The sequence below is a fragment of the Oryzias melastigma genome, linkage group LG16 (genome assembly GCF_002922805.2).
Source record: "Oryzias melastigma strain HK-1 linkage group LG16, ASM292280v2, whole genome shotgun sequence".
Taxonomy (NCBI): domain Eukaryota; kingdom Metazoa; phylum Chordata; class Actinopteri; order Beloniformes; family Adrianichthyidae; genus Oryzias; species Oryzias melastigma.
This window is the reverse complement of record NC_050527.1, coordinates 25,257,379-25,275,999: the sequence shown is the minus strand read 5'-3', so window position 1 is coordinate 25,275,999 and position 18,621 is coordinate 25,257,379. Positions and strand designations below refer to the sequence as shown.

The 18,621-nt window shown below is 39.5% G+C and overlaps 1 protein-coding gene across 13 annotated transcripts in view; it reads right to left on the bottom strand.

Moving 5' to 3' along the window:
* Positions 1 to 18,621, bottom strand: part of syngap1b (synaptic Ras GTPase activating protein 1b) — a 207,159-nt gene that overhangs the window by 85,978 nt on the left and 102,560 nt on the right. Inside the window, exon 1 of one of the 13 annotated variants that reach the window (XM_024258271.2) lies at positions 9,036 to 10,447. The exons of the other annotated variants lie outside the window; for them this stretch is intronic. The gene's annotated coding sequence lies outside the window, so the exon portion shown is untranslated. Of the gene's footprint in view, positions 1 to 9,035; positions 10,448 to 18,621 lie in introns of those variants that run through there. 13 annotated transcript variants of the gene reach the window in all.

The window sequence follows — 18,621 nt, the reverse complement described above, 5'->3', positions numbered from 1 at the left end:
CCTCACAGCTTACCGTATCTATCCACAAAGTTCACACAGAGCGAGGGATTCGAACCACACAACTGCCACCTAAACACATCCCTGTTTTAATAGAGGCACACTTCCCTCAGAAACCTCTTAAAGACCCACTCAATCATCTTTGAATCCACTCGATCGTCTTTGAATCCACTCGATCGTCTTTGAATCCACTCCATCATCTTTGAATCCACTTGATCGTCTTTGAATCCACTCGATTGTCTTTGAATCCACTTGATCATCTTTGAATCAACTTGATCATCTTTGAATCCACTCCATCGTCTTTGAATCCACTCGATCATCTTTGAATCCACTCGATCATCTTTGAATCCACTCGATCGTCTTTGAATCCACTTGATCGTCTTTGAATCCACTTGATCGTCTTTGAATCCACTTGATCGTCTTTGAATCCACTCGATCATCTTTGAATCCACTCGGTCGTCTTTGAATCCACTCGATCATCTTTGAATCCACTCGGTCGTCTTTGAATCCACTCGATCATCTTTGAACCCACTTGATCATCTTTGAATCCACTCTAAAAGCATTCCCAGTGTTTGTTTTCATCCTGATTTAGCCATTTTTAGCCAAAACCAAAACTGTTGTCTTCTAGAACATAGTTTCTGCAGAGCGGTAGGATATAATTAGAAATTTACCTCTGAGTTGTGGGTAGGACTACTGGAACAGAGTAAGCCTGCACTCATTTCCTATCATCCATTTGTTTACACTCTCCCCCACTCCAAACCCCAGGCTAATGTTACCGGTGAAACAAAAATCATCAGAGATATTCCAAGTTTAAGGCAACCCTTAGTACTAAAATGAAAGTATTGTGACATTAAATTGTTTTTTTAAGCTGTATAAAGTGTATAACTGTGAATGTATAAAATTGTATACTGTATTTTCCAGAGTATAAGTCGCAAGAGCATAAAATGTCTAATCAAGAAGACGAAGAAAACCATTTATAAATCGCACTTTTGGGAGAAAAGTGTGACTTTTCAGAACAAATCCGCCGAGCCCAGCATAGTTATAAAATAAAAGTTATAAAATAAACACAATAACACTAATCTTTTGATCTGTATAAGGAAAATATAAAAGTTTAAGACAAAAACGATCAGATTCTCTTCTATGTTTGTTTTGGACGACACTTCTTCTGCTGCTGTTAATGACAAATACTTTGGATACAGCACCCTCTAGAGGTTGTTACTGGAAACAAATGCTAAAAGACAATTGTTTACTGGGAAAATAACAAATATATATATATTTTGATGTCTGAAAAAACACACACACACACAAATAAGTCGCTCCTGAGTATAAGTCGCACCCCTGGCTAAACTATGAATAAAACGGCGACTTATACTCCGGGACATATGGTGATTCTATTTTATGTCAGTTTTGAAGTATTATTTGGCTCTAATATAGGTCCAAATTAGTTTTTTTTTTTTTTTTTTGCCTCTTCCTGCACCCACTTTTTATTTATTTCTATTTTTTGTTGCAATATTTTGCGTAAATGCAAATAAATAAATATAGTATAGTTTTGATCCAGATACCAGCTCAGACGAGAAAAACGAAGATGCGCTTTTGTAACTGGATCACTTTTGCCTTGTTTTGAAGGAAATAAAGGACGCTGAGACCCAGCAGCATCCTTTGAATCCACCTACATTTATTGAGGATCCAACAATTTTCCCTAAAACAGATATCTCAGTGTTAGCTGCCCGTCTTAGCTCCTACACAAGGGTGACACAGGTAGAAGGAGCTAATCCCCTCATTAAAATAAAACCTCAATATCTTTATAGTTTTTCGGATTAGTCTGTAACAGAACTCAAATAATAACAGGATGTTGGGCTTAACTGAGATAAATGGCGATTCGTATTGCTAACGTGACGGGACATCCGCCTCTCACACCGGAGAATAAAACAGAGAGGAGGGAGGGAATGCAAGCGGCAAACACGAGGGTAAAACCAGCGAAGAAGAACAGACACAATATTTGAGTAATTCAAACAAAAATACAGATGGATCTATTTTTTTAAGTAGATTCATCAGGATGGAACAGATCAGGGAATCCTGCTCAGCGTATTTTTCACATCACAAATATGATTTTATTCAAACTGTGTTTCTTTATCTGCTCCTGATTTACAATCATTTGAATAAAGAAATACTCAGAAATACAAGTTTGAGCTTAATTTTCTTCTCTTAAGTCCATCATCTGAAAATGCTACAAGAACATGTTACTAACAGCATTTTCATTGGAGTAGGTCTTTAAAGTCCTCAAAGATTTAAGCAAAAATCAAGTCGGACTGAACCATTTTAAAATAAATGTGGGGTGTGTTGGGGGGGGGGTTCTGCAGATGCCAGAAAAAACAAATAAAATAATATTACCATAATATTGAAAATAAAATATTTGTGGTTATATATTTAATAATGACTAACTGAAATTATTTTTCTCTGTTTTATCATGTCACCATCCTTAGGGGCCTCTGTGGCCCCCCAGTCTAGGCCCCCTAGAATCAGCCATCTTTTTTCCTCTTTTCGATGACCCAGTCTCTATAACAACTGAAGAAAATGATCAATATTCCACAACAGCTTCACAAATCTTTCCCTCAATCCCTACAGCCCCAGAACCAGTGTAAATAAAATATGAAAATATTAATTGAAAGAATTTGGAAGGAAAAATAAGAGTTGAGTTCTACAGTAGCACAATAAAAACTTAATCAGACTTTTTTTTCATATGTGAATCAATATTTTTCTTGATCTTGTTCTACTTTTTCAAACCTGATTCCATTTTTGGTCAAGAGTTTAAGATACAACTCACATTTTTAATTGCTGCTAATTCCCCACATCAAGTTTGAACCTTTCTGTTCTTTCTATATTATATTGTTCATTCTGTAAAATTCTGCATTTTTCTAGACTGTAATTCCATAAAGTTTAAACACTGGGAGGTTAGATCTTTGTGTTTGAGCCGTAACACTTTGTAGTTTGTCGTCAACGTGTCACTTTTTCAGCTTTAGGCTAAACAGCTAATCTACAGTAAAAGTATTGGATAATCTGGAAGGAACAACAACTGAAAAAAGTTTAGATAAAATGACTACATTAACAAAATCAGACAAATCACTGTTGTTGTGCAGTAAATCGTATGATTACGTTCCTGGAGAGCGGAGGAGTTCAGACCAAAGTGAACAGATAAAAAGGAAAATGATTCTCTGAAAAATCTTAAAAGGTTTGAAGAAACTTTTTCTTTTTTAGCCAAATTCTAATGTGATGAACAACTGATCAGAATATGTCCTAAACATTATAATAAACCATTAGAACAACTTTATCAGCAGCATCATCACATTAGACAGCCGGATGCTGAATATTATGCATTATTATTATTTTGGTCTGTCGGAACAAATGTCACAATAAATCCAGATTTGGAGTAAAGACTTCTGGTTTTTGTCTGCTAAATGCAGATTTATTTTATTTTGAAGTCAAAGGCTCTTCTTCTGTTTCTATGGAACCAAATTGATTTTGATTGGTTCTCCGTGTTAGCCCCGCCCCCATGCATCAGAACATGCCGACAAACCTGACATTTTTTTAATTTGAAACTGAAAAACAGAAGTTTTGAAATGGAAATTTTGAGTTTTGAGAAGCTGAAAATTATTTAAGTTTATATTAGAATTGGAGAAAGTTTCAGACACTTTCATTTTTTTTAAAGCTTAACACAAATGTTTAAGATTGAAATTGTCACATTGTTTAAACCTTCGTCACCCCGATTTTGCTCCATAATTTCCCTCATTGGATCTTTTCTCGCTAAAGAAACTTTCCAAAGACGTTTGTTAACTTGGGTGTTCCAATGTGGTGCAGCTGCTTTAAGGAAGTAGAGGATTGATTTTTGTCACGTGACCCGAGTGACTTGGAATGAAGCAGATGTGGTGGACAGAATTCAGTAGTTTTCCAAAATAAAACTTTTTTTTTCTTTCTTTTTCTCTGCTGCCTGGCACCAACTCTCTGAGGGAGACTGGAGACTGGAGACCACTGCTGTAAAACACTCAGGAAGAGCATCTCAGCATACAAAGATATTCACAGCTCCACCTTCCAGTGTGAACTGACGGTTCTGCAGCTCAGAAGAAGGTCGGCGGCTCCGCAGGGCGGCCGGTGGAACTGCTCTGACTGATCACAATGGTTTCTATTTGAAGTGACGTTGCTTTCAAGCAGCGATCGCAGCGCATTTGCTCTTGATCCGTGTTGAGTGGGACAGAGGCTTCAGATCAACCTCCTACAGGTTTGGAACCTGAAGGTTTGCAGATGCTCCACAAATCCTTCAAATAAAGTTTCTTCGGCCTCATGACGAAGCTGCTTTGACCTTCACGGTGGGACTCTTGTCCTCCTGCGGTTAAACTGGATCATGAGGACAAACATGTTCACAGCGACTCTAGATTCTGTCTGCAGCTGTTCCGTCTGGAGCTGGAGGTGAAACATAGTAACCGTATCAATAACTGTATCAACACCAAACAGATTAAAAAAATTCTGCTTTAAAACAGTAAATGTGTCAATGAATTTGTCAGAGAAAACACATCCGATGTGCAGCAGGAAGTATACGAGTGGAATGTACAAACACCATAGAAGAAGCGATAAAATGTCTCTAAGATCAATAAAGCAATGAATTAATTGAGTTTATGAAATGACTTTAGTTTCAAAGCTTCCGTCTCACAAAAACATCAGAGATAATGAACAACTGAAGCCACAGTAACCAGGGGTGTAGCGAAAAGTCCATTCAGTCAAATATCGCGATATTTCATTTGGTGATCCTGACAAAATGCTGACAAGACAATATTTAGTCATCTATGAGCGTCCTTCAGCGTCTTACGTTTGTTTTGCACTTAAACCTCCGACCACTAGTTGGCAGCACAGCACACTGATCACACGTATCATGAGACTCATGCTAATACACACCTCTAACAGTAACCTCTAAAGAGTTCAACCGAATCATCCACGTCACCAAAAAGTTAAGAAAGACATCTATGTCTATTAGACTTCTAAAAGACATCTATAAGATGTTAGTAAACTAGTAAATGTTTTAAAAGTACTTTAATAGACGTCTAAAAGTCGGGGTTGGTTTGTAGGCTAACAGAGGAAGTGTAAAACTCACAGCGTGTCTAAACGTTAACATTCAAAGTGTTCCAGAAAGCCACACATGGTCAGTTATTAATAACCTTTTTGGAATCTTCACAGAACATTAATAATAACCCCTTTTAATGAAAAAAACAACACTTGCAGAAGTGTGGAATAAACGTTTGATGAGGGTCTTGATCGCATGGACAGGCTGAGGAAAAAACAAAAAACAATCATTCATCTCAGTTATCGCTCAGGGGGGCGGGCCAAATGTGGAGGCGGGCCGGGTTTGGGGATCCCTGGAATAGAGATGTCTTGTAGACGTAAACAGTAGATGTATATTAGGTTTCTAATAGACATCCTGTGCCTCGTGGGAAGCTTCAGTTGCATTTACGAGTATTTATTTTTTCAAATTGTCGTGAGTGAGGAGCAGACGATAAAATTCCTTTGAAAAACACCTGCAGTGATGTTTCTGCGACAGTCGGTACATCACAAGTTCCATTATGAAAACTACGACTAGATCCATGAACGCCTGTTTTCCTCATCCGAGCTAGCATCGGGCTCAAAACTGGATATCTTCAGATTCTAAACAAAGGGATGATGGGAAGTCAAGGCAGTCTTACTCCCCACCAATGGTCTCGCCCACGACTTACAGGTGAATTTCTATTTAGCTCCTGCCGCTCTGCAGAAACTATGTCCTAAAAAATGGCAGATTTTTGATTTGGGGTGAAAAATTTGTAATAATAATAAAAAGACTAGTGAGGATGCTTTGGGAATAGGTCAAACTTTCAAACCAATTTGGTTTGCATCAAAACAGATTTTTTTTTTTGTTATTTGTTACCAAAAAAAAACAAAGTAAACCAAAAGCAGCATGACCAGGAAGAGGCAGTATGATGGTGTGGGGTTGCATCTCGTCAGTGGGAAATGTCATTAAACTGAAGAGAGAACTTGCAGAACTTGGACGTTGAGAGGAGGAGGTGTTCAGCAGATCTGACCCCCCCGAACTCTTATGGGTCCGGCGTGAACGTGCTGTCCGTGCCAGAGCGAACAATCGCAGAGAGCCAGCGAGAGGAGGAGGAGGTGCCAAGGAGCTAACACGCTAATCTTACTCAGAGATACCCCTTTCCCTTCTAGATGATCATTAATATTTCACACAGCGAAGCACACAGGATATAAATACCTAAAGTTTCTACAAGAAACGCTTAAGATGAGCCTAAATAATGAAGAACCTTGGAGGGAAAGCGAAGCTCCGGCCAACGGCAGCACATTTCGACTGCAGATCACAACTTTTACAAGAACACTTTGAGCCAGTTTGGCAGCGGAAGACAAATCTGGACAATCCTCCGTAGCCTCAAAGCTGATCTGCATGAGAAAAAAATGTTTTTTTGTTGCTAACTGGACACTCCTGCAGAGCTGACATTTTCAGTGAGCCCCACTCCAAATAAAGAGTAGTTCTCGTGCTGTTTAAAGACAAATTAGTAACTACACTGATGATGGCATTTTGCTGATATTTTCCATCACCTTTCAAGTTGTGTTTTGGGAGTCTGAGGTTAAGTTTTTAAGTAGGAGCGCTGCATCCCGAGCTGTCAGTCATCCGCCACACTGATTGCTTTTCCTTGGTCTCCGTGTGGAGAGGAGCGTCTCTTTGAGCTTCTCTGCAAACACGCCGACTGCAGCTTCAGTACAAAGAGATGAAAGGTCTAAATTTGGCTCCAGCTTGGGTTTATTTCACAGGAAAGTTGTTTTTTCTTTTTGTCTTGTCTCTTGCTCACATTAGTGCATATTCTGTCATGGAGCTTTTTACATGGTGTAAAACCATCTGCTGATGCTGAGAATAAGTGACTCAGCTGTTCTGAGATAAATGAGGCTGCTCACTTTGAGCAGAGGTGGTGACGCCGAACATCTGACAAACGGAAAACGCTGCAAAAGTTGAGAGGAAGCAGGAGGAGATCTACAGTTATTTAGAGCAAAACGAAAAATAAAACTAAATAAACAAACTGAGACCGGAAAGTTGCAGGTTCATATCCACGATCAAGACTCTAAAAATGGGACCCAGTCCCTCCCTGGTTGGCATTAAGGGGTTGGATTGAGGGGGTTAAACCACCAAATGGCTCCCGAGCGCAGCTGTGTCTGCAGCTCACCCCTCCCCAAAGTGAGGGGTCAAATTTCACACATCTAGATGTGTGACATCTAATGGGAACAAGAAAAGCTGATTTACCTGCAATATTGGCATGGTCGTCTCTTTTAAACTTTTTAAGTTTTTTAATTTTTTATTGGCTCTTATACTTTTATCATAGTGTCTCTTTTTATTTATTTTATTTTTTACATTTTTTATTATATATATGTACATTCTTTTATTGCTTTTAAGTATTTTATCTGTTGTGTCTTTGTGGCAAATGGACCTTGAGTCTGTAATAAAAGTATCTTCTTCTAATGTTAGTGTAAATGCTTTTTGCTGAAAGTAGTTGCTAAAGATTCTGAAGGGATTTGCTGAAAATAGTGACAATTTATTTTATTTGCTGAAGGGATTTGCTGAAAATGGTGACAATTTATTTTATTTGCTGAAGGGATTTGCTGAAAATAGAAAAGCTATTTGCAAAATGTTAAATTTGAGAGCTGAAGTTGACCTAAATTTCTGAAAAAATTATAGTAAAATGATTTTAAAGTCCCTAATACATGTCAATTTTGCAAACATATTTAGTGTGTTGCTTACATATGAGCTAAATTCCTAAAAAGCCTAAAATTCCTCAGTAAAAAACTAAATTAGTCAAAAACTTTAGCCTGTTGCTAAAGTAGAAACTAAACTCGTAATTACCCTGTAAACACCTCAGGAGATAACAAATTAGCCAAAAAACATTAGCATGTTGCTTAAATAGGAGCTTAACTCCAAATTAGCAAATAAAAACCTCAGTAGATGCCAAAAAAGCTAGCATATTGCTTATATAGGCTACTAGCTAAACTCCAAAATAACCTAAAATTCTTCAGTAAACTAAATTAGCCAAAAACGTTAGCATGTTGCGAAAATATTAGCTAAACTCCAATTTTGATCAAAGATGAAAACATAGTCCATGAATATGCAGTATTTAAAGGCTTGTTGCTAATCTACTTCATTTTTTCATTCATCTTCTTGGCCGCTTTGTCCTTTTTGGGGTCGCTGGGGTTCCAGCTACTGATGGGTGAGGGGAGGGTTCACCCTGGACAGGTCACCAGTCTGCCGCAGGGCCTCAATCACACACCCATTCACTTTTAGAGTCACCAATGAACCTATGAAGCATGTTTTTGAATGGTGGGAGGACATCGGAGTCCCCGGTGAAAATCCACACATGCACGGGGAGAACATGCAAACTCCACACAGAAAGAACCCCAATTGGTGGTTCTGTTTCAGATCCTCCAGTCGGGATTTGAACCAGGTCTCTTGCTGTGAGGCAAGAGCGCTAACCACTGCACCACAGTGCAGCCCTGATCTACTCAAAATGTAATCTTCTTCAAATTTCGAAATTTCAAGACTTTTTCATTCATTTTCTATAGGGCATATTTTGCTCAATATTTAAAACTATAAAGTTTATGAAAGCCAAAAATGCAAGCAGTAATGTCCTGAAAAAGCTGAACGTTTTGATACCAAGATTAATGAAATCGCTAAAAGTGTGATTGAGTTTATGTGCCAAAAAACGTACAGAAAGGAGCAGGAGAATCACTATAGTGTGATTGTTTACTAAACATTCATATTAATAACCTTATAACTTGACTTTTCAAGAATAAAAAGTCTACAAAATCCAGAAAATGCACAAAAACTTTAAGAAAAAAGGATTAAAGGAACTGTCAAATATGTGACTGCCATTACCCAACAGTATAGGCCCCAGCAACCCCATGACCCCAAAAGGAATGTAAAGGAAGGATGGATGAATGTTTCAGTCCAAACAGAAAAGCTTCAGTACCTGTTTCAGGCGTTGTGCTTTAGGTCCAGGTCACAGTATTGACCCCCCTCCCAGAAGATGGTGCCAGCAGGGAAACAAAAATGACAACCCTCACAGCTTGAGCTCAAACATCGCCGCTCTGAGCAGATAATCCAGAAGCCACAGTGATTTCTAAAAATAACTGTCTGCAATCAGCACCTGCAGGACGAAAAGCGGGGGTCCTTCCTCCTGTTGGGCAGGGGGGGTTGTTTCATTAAGGCCAAACAACATCAAAACCAGTAAAAACGATATTGCTGAAAAAGTCCCCGTTTATGGACAAAAAGAGAACTTAGATGTAAGCGGTCCTCTCTCCTGGTTCCCGGATGTTTCCATGTGGATCAATAAAGTTTTCTTTATTTTAGTTCAAGTGCAATGCTTCCAAACTGTTTGCAAACACGCATTTCTTGAAGCATTAAAGGAAGCAGCTAATTAAAGCAGAGCTCTCCTCTCCAAAGTGCTGGATTCGTGTAAGGTGACCCCAAAGTGCCAGAGTGGTGACAGTTATGAAGTAGCGCGCGGCTCGTTATGTGGCGTCTCCAGATTAATTAGTCGGAGGTAAAACGACAGGAAAACGGGAGCTGGAGGCGGGGGCGCCGCTCCTCCTCCCCCCGCAGCAGCGGCAGCTCCGCGGCGGGCAGTCCGGACGGTCGCTCCTCCACCCCGGCGTGTGCCGCTCCTCCAGCCCGAGCCCGGACGCGCGTTCCCGCTGAGCGCCCGAGCCGGCTCCGCTCATCTTTTTACGCCTCTCGCGGATGCGGGGCTGTGCACGTGCATGCAGAGTGACTGGCGCGTGAGAGTGAAAGTCCGATCAGAATAGCTGAAGCAAGGGGGGCGCGGCCATGTGCGTGAATCAGCGTGGTGGCTTTTCTGCCCGCGCGCCACAACTGGAGGAACGCGCTCCGGTGCGCCGCGCGCGCGGTGCGCTCTCTCCTCTGAATCCACAGAGCTGGAAGCCTTAATCCTCGGAGTGGAAGCCCCCCTGATCCCGCTCAGGAGGGCAGGACAGTTCGGAGGCAGCAGCAGCAGCAGCGCTCCGCAGCTCCGCGCGCGCGCTCCCTTCTTCTCCTCCTCCTTCAGCAGAGAGAGGGATGGAGGGATGCGCGGGAGGGGTGGGGCTGGGAGACGGATGGACGGATCCCTGCTGGGCTCTGGAGAGACTTTAATCAGGGGTGTCAAACTCAACCGAACAAGGAGCTAAAATCCAAAACACCTGAACAGAATAAACATTTATCAATCACCCTAAAACGACATTTTTAAAATGGTAACTTTTTAACATAATTATGAACTGAAATAATACATTATCTGCAATACTAGTGGAGGTTATCTAAGCTGAATGGCCGCTGAAGATGCTGAAACTGAAAGCTAACAATGTTGGAGCTGATAGCTGAAATTACTGGAGCTGATAGCTGAAACCGCTGAAACTGATATTAGCTAAATGCAAAATTAGCCCAACAAACTTAGGTCGGTCAAAACAGCTAGCGTGTAGCTGAAAAAAACAGTTAAACGTCCTAATAGAAAAAATAAAAATAAATAAACGCCCAAATTAGTCAAAACAGCCAACATTTAACTGGAATATTAGTTAGACTCCAAAATGGGCAAAAAGAAGAAAAAAAGGGAAAAGGGGTACATTAGCCAAGACAGCTAGCATGTAGCTGAAAAAATAGCTAAACTTCCAAATATGAAAAAAACAAAAAAACCCTAAATTAGCGTAAACAGCTAGCATAGCTGAAATACTAGCTAAATTCCAAATGAGCCTAAAATATCTTAGTAAATGTCAAAATAATCAAAAAAGCTAGCAGAATTCCAATTTATAAAACTTAAAAAACGTAACTTTTTAACAAAATTATGAATAATAAAAAGGCAGGGCTATTCCAGAATAAATCAACTTAAACCTTAAATAACTTTAATTATTAATTATGATCTGGAGGGCCGGATAGAATTACCCCGAGGGCCGGATTCGGCCCCCGGGCCTTGATTTGACACATAAGTACTCACTACACCCTCCCCTTTCTTCCTCATCCTCTCTAGATACCCTCACACCTTTCTGCTGTCACGCGCCCGTGCACGTGAAGAAAGTGCACGTCGTCTCCCCTCAAACCTGCTTCTGACGGCACTGAAGATGAATGGAAACATCACTTTCATTAATGACATCTTCTCTTGTTGAGCTTCCAGCACAGATCAGCACTTGCAGAGCTGGAAAGGTATCTGGGATACGTTGCCATGACAACAGGAAGCAACATGTTTTTTTGTTTTTTTACCGTTTCATGTGTTTCAGAACATAATTTTTGATTTTCTTCATGTGCATTTGAGCGTTTATCTTTGTGATCGAGCGAACAGATGAAGGTGATGCAGCTGCAGACAAACAGGGAGGAAGTTCACGATTTAAAACACGTTTTCCACCTTTTGCAGATAGTCTTTTCCACATTTCAGAAGATGTTCTCTCTTCTTTTGCTCTTCCTCCGTCTCTAAACAGTCTATAATTATTTCCATGGTTACCATTTAAGATGCTAAGCCTGATGAACTCTCATCTGTCGCTTCTTCTCTTTCGTGTTGTGCTGCATTCCTGCAGATTCCCTTCTCAGCTTAAGACCAACCCTTGATTTAAAAAGCTCCGGGGCTCGCGCCTGTAATCCCAATGTAAACAAGTCAAGACCGTCAAGTTTGTCCCAAAAGCATCAATCACATCTGGCTGCTGTCGGGGTAGACGCCGTGGGAGGCCGCACGAGGCTCGCAGCTGCAGCCGGGCTTTCAGATTCTGATGCTCCTCATCCTGAGCATTAAAGCCGGCTGCAGGGAGGAGGAATAAATGCCGCTTTGCTACATCTCTGGTGTGCACCCAGAGATAACTCCCTTTGTCTTGTGATCACTAGTTTGCTTTTGTCAGTTTGTGGAAAAACTGTTTTTTTCCCACAAACAAAGCTCGTAAAGACGGTCATGAATCATCACAAAAGGTGTCGACGAACATTTGAAGGCAGAACAAATCGAAAATATTGAAAGTTTGACATTTAGTGACAAAAGCCTTCACTTAAACACTGTTCACACGAAAATCTTTTACTGATTTAGGGAAAAAAATCTGCTTTTTGCAAAAATATTGATCCTCTTATTTGTATATTTTTGCCATTCATGGACACCAACGTGTCAATATTTTAATCAAAACAGTGGTTTCCAGAAGGAACGCCACAATGTTCCCTCTAAAACTGAATTGAATTGTGGGAAAAGTGAATCGTTGCTCCTCAACTGCACACGTTTGCATACATTTAAAGTGTTAAACACATGTTGGTCTAAACTTTTTGTAAAGTGAGTTGAAAATGTTTGAGGGCCAATCAATCCACCTTAATTTTTATTTATTTAATATATTAACAGTTCATATACTGTAATATGTAGTAGTAAAATAATGAAGTTGGTAATATCGTAAAGTGTTTTTCAAATTGAGAAGTTCTAACAAAAATGTTCTAACATTGTAAACATTGTTCTGCTTCTCCTGGAGGGCGTTTCAGTTTGGCCACTAGGTGGCGATCGCACTCTAGCATTACACCTGATTCTAAAAGAAGAAGAAAGTACGAGCAAAAGACGGTGCTTTAGACTACAAATGGTTAATTTAAAAAGATATTTGCTTAAAGAGTTTGGAAAATTCATTTATTAAGATGTTTATTTGGTCAACAATGTTTGTTTAGGTGGACCGAGCGTTAGCATTAGCCGTCCTATGGGGAATTCCATCAAACGTTAGCATCAAACTAGCGGACTTTAGCATTATGTGCTAATTTGATCTATTTTTTTTATGAATCCATTATTGATCTGTTAAGCTTAAATCAATTCAAATCAATTAAATCAAATTTATCAACCTAGACATACTAGAAATTGTAAAAAAAAAAAAAAAGGTTTTCAATAAGTTAACCCTCATGCTCTCTGGGGTCCAGATGACCCAATTTTTAATACAGCTTAATTTTTTGACCACAATCAAGAAATCATTAACATTTTTTAAAAAAGCTTTGGGAGCTTATGAATTTAAGGAAAGGAGTCTGCAGGCCGGTAAAACTTTAAACGGAGGCCCCTTTGGCCCCATGAGCCGGACTTTGGACATGCCTGTTTTATTACATTAAACTAGGCTTAGTATAGGACAACTGATAGGTTTTTCTTTATTAATACTTTCCCAGTTACCAACTAAAAACATAACATTTTCTGATTTTTTTTTCCGTTTTGTAAAACACAAATCAAATATTGAAAATTGATTTGATCCAAATCATTGGTATAACTGTACCGCTGCATTTCTAGTTTCTACATATAGGATAAGTCCACGGCTGCTCTTTACTTTTAAGTTTAATGCTGATTTACACACGTCAGTCTTTTACAGTTTAAAAAAATCCTACTCTTTTAAAGTTGGATCATTGTCTCAGCATTCCCTGCCTTGCTTCACATCCAGTTGCATATAATGACCCTTCAAAAGAAAATGAGATTTTAAATGTCCTCATGTTGGTTTACAGACACAAACAGATCTTATAATGACTGAAGCTTTGAGGAGATGAAGGACAAAAAGGATCAAAGTTCTTCACAGCTTCATGCCCGTGAACTCTGAGAGTCTGATCGGTACATTAAGTCTATAACATGAATTTAATTATGTGTAATGAAGCTGCTGCAGCTTTTATCCTGTCGTTCACGATTCCTTCCAGAGGAGGAAACTACAGCTTTCTCCTAACGTGTCGATTGGCTAAAAAACATCCGCATCCGTCCAACAAACGTGTTTTTTTTAGAAAACAGCAGCTGATCAAGCAGACAGCAAGTCCTTTCAAGTCTTTTCTGATCTTTTTTTGGATTTTCTGCTCGTGAATAATATTATTGGTAATTATTAAATTATCTGTAATTAATCTTGTTTCTAAATGCTTCATCAATGCAACATCAAAAGCAGGAAAGGCTTTTAATTAGCAGGAACAGAAACGATCAGCTTAAGATGTTCAGATTCTGGCCTCCAAAAGGTTGTTTCAATGTTTCTTGTAATGTTGTCATACGGTCAACACTCTAGTTGTTAGTGAGGTGCGAGTATTGGCCCCCTACTGATCACATGCCAAAGCCACATGCACAGAGTGTGCACGTGAGACGTGAGTGTCTCTAGGACGCCCATAGAACATCCACACTAACTACATACCAAACAGGTTTCATCATTTTCACAGAGACTCCAAATTCACCCAATTGTGACTATAAGCAGAGCCGACCCTGGGCACAGGTGACCTAGGCGGCAGCCTAGGGTGCCACCTGCTGGAGGGGGCACCAAATCTCACTGATTATAAATCAATATTTGTTTTTTTTCTCCTTTTTCCTTTTTTTTTACAGTGTGACACAACTCATTTCATGCTTAAATGAAAAAAAGTAATTAAAAAATATAACTAAAAGAACAAAAATTTTGACATAATCAATAACGCTGCACGGTGGCGCAGTGGTTAGCGCTCTTGCCTCACAGCGAGAAGGCCCCGGTTCGAATCCCGGCTGGGACCTTTCTGTGTGGAGTTTGCATGTTCTCCCCGTGCATGCGTGGGTTTTCACCGGGGACTCCGGCTTCCTCCCACCGTCCAAAAACATGCTTCGTAGGTTAATTGGCGACTCTGAATTGCCCCTAGGTGTGAATGTGAGAGTGAATGTGTGTGTGATTGGGGCCCTGCGACAGACTGGCGACCTGTCCAGGGTGTACCCCGCCTTCGCCCATCAGCAGCCGGAATAGGCTCCAGCACCCCCGCGACCCCGAAAGGGAAGAAGCGGTCAAGAAAATGGATGGATGGATAATCAATAACTAGCCTGGTGCGGCACACCTCCTTGCCACTGTCGACCTGGATTTCAGTCTATAAAAAGCTCTTGTTTTTGGTCGAAAAAGATTAAATTAACTGGCAATATGGTTTGTTTTTTTATGTCTCTTTAAACCTTTAACACTGGTGATAACTCTACTTTGCAGCTTGTTTTGTGTTACACGGTGATGCAGTGGTTGGTGCTTCTGCCCTTAAAGACAAAGTTTATTGATTCAAATCCTGTTTGGGAGGTCAATGTTTTAAACTTTAATCACAAGTAGAAACTATTGAAATTTTTAGAATCAAAATAAATAAAAACCCATTTCAACATATTCCAGGCAGTTCTATAAAAAATCAGTGTTAAAACATGGGATTTCATTGTAATGCTACTGTTAGCTTTCTATCGTGCTGATTATTTTGTTGCAAAAACAAATACTGCTCACAGTTTTTTCATAGAGTAGTGTAAATAAACTCAGTCAAGTTTCAGCTGAGTGGTCATCTTGACCGTCTGAATCTTCATTTCTCGTTTGGCACCAAACGTTTGCTGGCAGCACATTTCAGCTGATTTCCTGTTGAGCGTTTTCTCTCTTAAGTTTGTTTTAGAGTTTAGAAAATAATCTCTCCCATGTTTGTGCTGCACGTTTGTGTTATCACACTAGCCGCGTTTCCATTATAAATATGCGCAAAACTTTATCAAAATCTAAAAATCCTCATCATCTATCAAAGGAGACGTCGGCGTCTTCTTTGGGGCTTTGGAGCCAACAATTCTGGATGACACACAACTTGTGGTGGTATCAGGTGGTTGGTCACGTGACTCATTTAATCCCCCAAAAACTTCTCATTGGGATTTTTCTGAAATATATCAATTTGGATATGCCTCAAAGATCACCTCCTCCAAGCGCAAAAACTTTTTTTTGATAAATAAATGCAATTTTTTCAAAATTGTCAGTTTTCCATTTGTTGGATTTATTATTGCAAATCCAATTTGTGCAATTTCAAAGTCAATGGAAACAGTGTAACTGCTTACATTAATGATTCAATTAATAATATAGGAAAACTCAAAATCAAACAGTTTTTCAAAATATTTTTTTTTTTTCTAAAAGCAGCAGGAAATAGTTCTTAAACGGAAATGATGACAAAATAACAAAAACATTGAGCGATTTGTGAGAGTTTTTGGTAAATTTTTGTAAATCTGGAAGTAGCTGGTAAAAGTAAATCTTTGGGACATTTCAATGAAATATTTCTAACTTGAGTTTTACTTTGCAAAACCTGAACCTGAAAGAAAGTGGGGTAAGAATTTTTGTTTAATTTTGAAGGGGCTTTTGTTTTGAAGGTAGAAATATTCTTCATTTCTTTTCGTCTCGGCCTTCTGTTGCTTTTGTCTTCTTATAGCAAAGACCCAAAGTCTCCAACCACAGGTCACATGACCTCCACTGGAAATTGCACGCCACGTCCATCAGACACCCCCCACCCCCCGTCAGACTGCAGCTCGCCGAGCAATCAGCTCCACTTGGAGTGGATCCACTGCAGAGCCGACAGTGTCAGGCTCCATGTTTCAGATGGATTGGTAACAGGGGAGGGGGGGTCGGCTGACAGGAGGGCGCTGAACCAGAGGAGTCGCTACAGAGAAACGCCGTGTGACAGCCCGGCTCCTGAAGAGCTGCTGGAGGAGGCGAGGGGACCCACGGTTACATAAAGAAGTGCTGCTCGGGAAGTTTGCCGACGGCTTGATGGATGGTTGAACATGGCGGACGGGGTGAACACGCGCAAGCTGCCATTTTTCTGGGCTTTAAGCCAGAGCAGAGTGAGGATGATGGAGGCGAGGAATCGGCTTCCAGGCGCTCAAAGGCAGGGGCGGTCTTAGCAGTTTGGGGGTCCCAGGTGATCAATAACACGGGGCAGCAATCTGGGATTGTGCAATCTGAGAGATGAGCCACAAAGTCTCACTTTATTGTAAAAAAAACACACAATATTTATGGTTTTTGGTCAAATTAACATTCATTTATAAATGCAATTTAAGTAATACAAGAATGAACCTTTTACTTTTACCTTTGGAAAACATGCTCTTAGAAATAAAGATAGTTTGTATTACTCCCCAAGGTACGAAGACTCTAAAGGGACATTAAAGGAAAAAATGTAATTAAAAAAACGTTTTTCCAAAAATGGGTTACTAGATCTGGTTACTAGAGGGGCACCAGTTAGTAATTAATTATAATAATTATTATATTATATTATATAATATTATATTATATTATATTATATTATATTAAAATATATTATATTATATTATACTTTAATTTTGAGAATTCTTTAGTTACTATATGGTGCGCTCCAGTTAGTAACCAGAACATAATATTTCTCTAAAAATGGAATAAAAAAATAAATCTGAATAGTAACTAGTGCGCACTAGTTCTTTTTTTTTTTTTACAGAGACCCTATGCATTTTTAGAAAAATAATATTTTCTTTACTTCCTTTTTTTTTTTTTTTTTTTTTTACTTTGATGTCCCTTTTGGAGCTCCATACAAAGGCAGAAAAAAAACATATTTTGGGTGATTTCCTTTATTTTTTGGGTAGTTAAAGGGTTAAATTCCAACAGTGTCTATATGTTTATTTAAATAACAGTTGTAACGTATTTTACTTTTGACAGCAGCACACACTAGTTCCTTTCAAAATAAAACCCACCCTGGGTTAAAAAAGGTCCTGCTCCTGCAGCAGCTTTACTCGAATTAAAAATGCAAGACAGTCAAACACGATGTTGTTTATCAGTCGGATTTTGGTGGGTCACCATCATTTTTCTCTTATTCTCGTTATAAACCTTCTAGCAGAATCTATTTATATAAAAAATAAAAACTTTAAGAATAAACTGAGCTTTTTAATCGTCATTGTCTGCGATGTGAGGCTCTAAATCATTTTCAGTCATTTTAAACTGCATTTGTTCACAATTTTAACCAATTTAGCTTAATTTACCAAAGTAAAAAAAAACATTTGGAGACTTTTATTTGACTAACTATAAATTAAAAGCCCAACTTTCTACTGAATTTCACACAGTAAATTACATTTTTTTGTTTAATTGTTTGATATGTTAAAAATCTAAGCGGAAATGACAACACTTAACTAACCAATCTATTATGTATTCAGTCACTAACATTTTTCATTAAAGCTAGAGAGCCACAATAAAGGGATAAACAGGTACAATAATCCGGGCTTGTTTTGGAGCACAGCCCCCGGTGGTCACTCGATGAACTGCATTTGGTCCATTTTTATTTCAGAAAAGCTTCAGCCAGGAAGTGAACGTGAAGCAGACAACCACTTCACAGACGTTCAAAATAACTTTCACAGTAAAAGGTGACACAACACTCTAAACCTGCACAATCCTGTGAACATATTGTTGGTTTTGTCACCCACACACACGTCAGGAGGAAACCACAAACCAACGGAGCTGCTCTTCCTCCGGCAGCCTCCACACACCAGAGATGAACGACGTGCATCACCCAGCGGTTCACGGAGCACAGGCTCTTCTTACTCCAACCAGAAGACGGCATCGCCACAGAGCGGCTCTGAGCCTCGAGGTGACTCTGAGGCGCTGTTGGCGTGACAACAGCAGCCACCCCTTCCTCTTCTGGCTTCCTCCTCACACTCCTTCCTGAGTTCCTCCCCTTCCTGTCTCTGTCCTCCCAGTTTGGAGACGTTCAATTAAAGGTTTGTTGAGCCGAAATATTTTAGCACTAAAAACTCTCACTAATCGACCTGTAGAAGACAATAAATCAAGATTGAGTTGTTTTTTCCTGTTTTGCAA